Here is a 6,855-nt window from a genome sequence, read left to right as displayed (position 1 = left end):
TCGCGAAAAATAAAAATGATTGACCGTTAACAACGTAACAGTAAGTCTTTGTGAAAGCGAAGTACGCGACATAGGTAACCGACAAAGTAGCGGCACAGCGAAAATAAACGGATAAACATTACAAAAGCGCGGAAGCGAGATCAAAGCGAACACGTCAAATCAAAATCGCAAAATACAAAATTACATTCGATTTGAAATTTCGAATAGTAAAATAAAAGGTCGATAATAATACGAGGAAGCAAAGCATGAAACTAGTATATCTACGCGATAAGAGACGCGAGAAAAGCTTATAAAAATTCTCAAAAACAATCAAGTACTGCGAAAACAGTTAAAAAAGCGTTTCAAGTATCCTAAGTACAATAGAAACGAAATATAAGTAGTTTAAACAAATATTGTCGAAAAAGATGAAAGGGAATAGCATAAAATAAATCTCGAAAAGCAGGAACACGGTTCAAAGAAGAATAGCAAAAAGCGAATAAATCTCGTAAGGTAGGATAGAACGTGAAACGCGAATAAACCTCAGTTTAGCAAAACCGCTTAGCAAAATGAGCGAGGACGAGCAAAGACCGACAAATTTCGGAAACGTAGAACACACACCAAATCTACCGTTAAGATCCGGAAAAATACGCGATATGGCGGATAAAGCAAATAAACGAACGGACGAAGCGATCGGAACGCAGAGCGAACACGGCGAAAACATCCATAGACTCGATCAAATCAAAAACAAAATGGATGAAATAATGAAAGCGTTAAGCGAAATAACATACGCGAGATCGAAAAATCCATCACCCGAAACAGTGATGAGCGACGAGTCGTATAATTCGTATCCAACAAGACGTAACGTAATTAGAAATAAGGGTCTTAGACTACCACGCGATGGCTGGATTAAAAATCCCTTTGATGATCTAAAGTTTACGGGAAAAACGGATGATCTCAATCCAATGAGATTTTTGAAAAAATTCGATAATATGGCAAGATTCGAAGACGTCCATACGACGAAATAGATCAACTTCATTTCCTTGGGAGATGTATGCGCGATCAGGCGTCAATTTGGTTCGAGATCCATGAATTCGATAATATAAATGACGCGAGAACAGAGTTCGTTAAATATTATTGGGGCGAAAATCAGCAGGCTAAATTCAGAGAGAGGCTATACACCGGTAGATACAAGCCGAGTAAAAATCTCCGTATGGCCGATTACGCATTAGACCTTGTGCGGAAAGCAAAAACGCTAGAACCGCCAATGGGGGACGCGGAAATAATTCGTTGCCTAAAACGACACTTTGAGAAAGAAATCGCGAGAGAAATCAAATTAGCATCGGTAAAAAATATCGCGGATTTCACGTTCCTATTAGAGGAAATACATGATGAACGCGAGAAAGAAACCGAGATGAAAACGCTTGAAAAACAAAACGCGAAGTCAAACGTGACTAATAAGAAAGTGCAAAAAACGGAATACGCGAAATCTAACAATTGGAAAGCGAACAGATTCCAAAAATACAATGGTAGCAAACCGAAAGCGTTACCATGGCACGATAATTTAGACGAAAGTCGTAAAAGCGCGAAAAAGAATATACCCGAGTTAGAACTTCCAGATAGCGAAAGCGAAACCGAAAACCGGAATAAGAATTCGACAAAAGCCAAGGCAAACGCGAAATACAACGCGAATAAAAATGTAGGCGAATCGAAAGGACCCGTTAGGAAGGGAGTCAACGCGATAGGGGTAAAAAATTCAAAAGTAAAATCACCCGAAGGGGGAGAAAGCGCGAAAGATAATAATGATAGCGATTTGGAAATCGAAGAGAAGCAAATCACTATAATGCGAACGCGAGAAATCATTCAAGACCTCGAAGACGAAGAGAGAAGCGAAAGAAAAAAACCGACATACGAACCGATCATTAAAGTCACAACATACACAAAATACAAATGCCCGTGAATATAAATGAAAATATTTTAACTAGCGAATTCTTTGTAGTTGAAAAACTAGCTTACCCGATGGTAATAGGCAGAGATATGCCAAGAAAATATAACGCGAACTTAATTTGGATCGAGGGAGAATTCTCGTTGAAATTCAATACTGAAAACGCGAAAAAATTTAAAATAGCTTCTATCGGAAAATCTAAATTAGAAGGGGGCGTAACACTAAAACAAATACTCGAAAAACACAAGCAGGCATTCCAACAAAAAATCGGTAGAGTCAATCACTACAAACACAGGATAGAGATGTCGGACGACAAACCTCCAACGCGTAGGACCTACCCGATACCGGAAGTGCATCGCGATAAAGTGAAAGAGTTAATAGACGAGTGGGAGAAACAAGGGATAATCGCGAAAGCGGCAACACCTTACATAAGTCCTCTCGTTGCAGTGGTAAAAAAATCAGGCGATATCCGTGTATGCCTAGACGCGCGCGAAATAAATCGTAAAATGATCGGAGACCACGCACAACCTCCAACGATAGATGAAGTGTTTAGTAAAATGGGGAATCGTAAATTCTTCACAACGCTAGATATAACACAAGTCTTCTGGCAATACCGTTAGAGAGAAGGAAAGTCGAAAATACACAGGTTTTATGTTTCAAAACCAATCCTACGTTTTTAAAAGATTACCATTCGGTCTGAAAACGGCAGGGGCATCGTTCACGAGAGCGATGAAACGAGCATTAGAAGACGATGCGTTGGATTTTGTAATCGTATATCTAGACGATATTCTAATCGCGTCAAATTCACTCGAGGAACATTTGCAACACATAGATACCGTGTTAGAAAGACTAGATAAGGTAGGATTTAAAATTAATAAAAATAAATGCGAATTTCTACACAAAGAAATAAAATTTCTCAGACACACGTTCGACGAAATATCCGCGAGTATTAACGAGGACACGAGAAGTTCCGTTAAGAATTTCCCAAAACCTAAAAACAAAAAAGGAATTCAAGCTTTTCTAGGGCTAGTTAATTGGGATAGACGATTCATCAAAAATCTCGCGAGACTCACAAAACCGCTGGAAAATCTACTTAAAAAAGTCACAAAGTTTACGTGGACCGGAACGGAACAAGAAGCGTTTAATAATATAAAGGTAGCATTTGATGAAGCACCGACGCTATACCTAATAAAATCAAAAATGGATTTCGGGGTAGACGTAGACGCGTCAAAGACTGGTTTAGGCGCAAGATTATATCAATTCAATGAGTCAGAACCGGAAAAAAAGTTAACAATCGCATATGCGAGCCGTAGCTTAAAACCCGCAGAGAAAAACTATACGATAACGGAGTTAGAATGCTTAGCATTAGTATTCGCTCTTAAAAAATGGCACGTTTTATTAATGGGAAGACGCGTGAAAATAAATACAGACCACAAAGCTATTCAGTTTGTGAGCTCGTGCGCGAACGCAAGCGAGCGGATAGCTAGATGGATGTCGTTCTTAATGGAGTTCGACTTGCTAATAAATCACATTCCCGGAAAGGAAAATATAACGGCAGACGCGTTATCGAGACAATTCGCGGAAAATAGCAGCGCAGCGATTAACGACAATGAATTTAAAATATACCCGGTGTTAGCACGCGATCAGCGACACGATTCAATTGCATGGATCGAAATGATTAAAAAAGCACAGCAAAACGACATTGAATTGCAACAAAAATTAGTATTACAACGCGATAGATACAAAATTAGAAATGATCTAATTAGAATAGAAAACGGACCGGAAGAGCGAATAGCATTACCGGACAAAATAGCGTGGAATCTAATAGATTCGGTTCACAAGTTCCTATTGCACTTCGGAACTGACAAAACGCTAGCATTTACAAAGAAATATTTTAAAATCGGAAATCTAGACAGATTAGTACGTGACGTAGTAGCGTCATGAGAGACGTGTTTAGCGACCAAGTATACCAGACCTACGCGAGGACCGGAATACTACGAGTTACCGGGAGATAAAAACAAAATTATATCAATGGATATATTTGGCCCGTTACCAAGAACATAATCGCAAAATAGATATATATTGGTTACAATGGACCAATTCTCGATGTTCGTTAAATGTTATCCGTTGACGAATCAAAAAATTGAAACGATAATCGCGAACATAGAGAACAATTATTTACGCGAAATGAACACACCCGAGACTGTCGTAACAGACAACGGCGGTCAATTTCTTACCGAACGGTGGACGCGATACGCGGAACAAGCCGGTTTCCAGGTGAGACGCACATCGCCATACAACCCGCAGTCAAATCCAGTAGAGCGCGTAATGCGTGAACTCGGACGCGTGATTAGAGCGTATTATCACGATCGACACACGATGGGACGAGATAATTCAAAGGTTCCAAGATACGATCAACAACACAAGTCACTTCAGTACAGGAGAAGTACCGACGGTTCTATATCCACAGCTGCAACCCAGCCTAACAATCGATCCAAGGTTACAACCCGAAGAACGTGAAAACGTAAATCAAGCCGAAAAAATCGAGAAAGTCAAGCGATATCTCGAAAAAAGGCAAGTGACAGAAAAAAACAAACGGATAAACATGAGGCGGCAAAAGAATTCCAACCGGAAGACAAAGTCTGGGTGAAACTTCACCGTAGATCTGATGCAAGCCGGAAAACTACTAAGAAGATACATCTGGTTTACCAAGGTCCGTACAAAGTACGACAGGTAATCAGAACCAACGCCTATTTAATAGAAACGTTAGACGGAAACGTCTAACGTTTCTATTAAATAGGCACGTACAATACAAGGCAGTTGAGACCACACAGGGATCCGATACTAAAAACGATCGACGAAGAAGATGTACCAGCGATAAATGTCATCACAGTGATACCGATCGAAAGATTAGTCGAGACACCCGGAATACTGCAAGAAAAAAGAAGAAATTCCAGTTTAGAAGGGGGCGTCGTAAACAAGAAAAATAACAACGTCGAGAAACCTGAAGAATTACCGGAATTAAAAGAAACGAAGAAATTATCCTTTTTCATCAGAGACACATCTGAAACACAAGAAAAACAATTGGGAAAATCAAGATCCAAGAGATACTTACCTGAGTCGAAAATCCATCCTGAGGGAGCGGTGACGAAGAACCCAATACCTGAAAATAAAAAGAAAGGGGATATAAATCAAATTGAATTTCAAATATCTACGGATAATAAACGTAATTCAAAAGTCAAATTTAACAAAAAATTGACGAATCAAATTTTCAATTCAGAAGAAAAGTTGTCCAAGAAGGAGGGCGAAAAACAGCTTTCAGCGACAGCGAAGATCAATCCCGATCGAGAACCTGAAAGAAAAAAGAAAATTCTAGTCAATAACAAGCGTACAATAAAAGACTACGAATTGACAAGGAATGAAGAAAAATTAACAATAATAAATAAAATTCCATTAATTGTTAATACAAGAACAAGAAACATAAGATTTGTCAACGCAGGAAGTTCAAGCGAAGACGAAAGCACTACTGCTCACGCAGGGAGCGAGAGTGGGGGTAGCGATCGAGGCGAAGAGTACGACCGAGTGGCAGACACAGTATACATTTGTCAAGCGGCCAAACAACTTGCCGAAATGAACGAGCGACTAAGAACATTAGATTAACGCGAAAAGGAACTGCGAGATCGTGTAAATCAGTTATCTGAAACATGAATGAACGCGTTTCACAGCGAATCGCGAAAAAAGGAGCGAATAAAGAGACTCGAAAAACTAGTCGAGATGCTCGAAAACGCACCTGAAGTACCTGAAGATAGTGACGGGGATGAGACTTTAACCGACCTAATACACAAGATCGATAGAAGTTCACATCGCACCGAAACTACAATTGACAAATTCATCTTTGTAAAGGAGGATGACGGCACAACAATCTCCGTGACGACCAGCACCACGGTAAGATCGAGTGCAAATCAAGAAAGAATTAAAGACAAGAACATTCGAATCACTAAAGACATCGTAGATTCGACAATAACATCAAGATGCGAAGCACCGTGGGCGACTAAGCTAATTGTATGCGAGATGAAAAACCCGAATACGGAAGTCGAAGGCGGTAGAAGAATAATCGATCTGAGAATATTATCACAAGACGAAAATCAACTCAATGTGATTCAGCAGAATGAAATTCCATCCACTTCAACAGCTGAACAAGAGATCGAAAACGACGCAAATTCGGAAGCAGTCAGATCTGACAACGACTCTGTTTCAAATTCATCGAGACAGACAGCGATTACCGAAAAAAGCAACGAAAAGAAAAAATTCGCATTGAAACCCAAACCAATTTTCAAAGACATGCAAATGGTCAAAGAAGTTCCAAGAGAATTAAGAATAATACTCGATTTCCTTGACATTGACCGAAAGAAGAGAGAGGAGACGAAGCGAACACGCAAAAGAACTTCGTACACTGAGGCGCCATCCGAAGAGGAAGACGACATCATCTGCAAATTTAAAAGCGAAAAACGCAGAAAGCATTGGAGAAGAGGTAAAGGCGGTAGAATCGGCGAAAAATTTAACAAAAACGACGATGAAACGGACTTACCCGAGCTATCCAAATCGGCTGCGTCAACTTCCAAGGCATCTGACGAATCTGAAGAAGGGGGTATGCGACCGACAGGCGCTCACAGCTCGAATATTCCCGTTTCAGCAGCAGAGCCGAAACCTGGATCTTCCAAGGAGTGAAGCCAAGGTACCTTTTTTTTTTTTTTTTACGCTGTGGGAACCATCATGGTACCCTCGCCCTCCGGGTAGAGGACGAGGATTATGTGGGACTGCTTTTTCCTCTTGGCCGGTCCACTGGTGGATCGGTCAGGGGGCCCAAGACCTACCGCACTAAAACCACAGCGTGTGCCTGCGCTGGCGCTTACGGTGATGGTGGGGAACCAGCA

This window comes from Prenolepis imparis, unplaced genomic scaffold, assembly GCF_030444845.1.
Source record: "Prenolepis imparis isolate NDT839.2.m4 unplaced genomic scaffold, iyPreImpa1.0 SCAF_7, whole genome shotgun sequence".
NCBI lineage: Eukaryota > Metazoa > Arthropoda > Insecta > Hymenoptera > Formicidae > Prenolepis > Prenolepis imparis.
Note: the sequence above shows the minus strand (reverse complement) of the source record.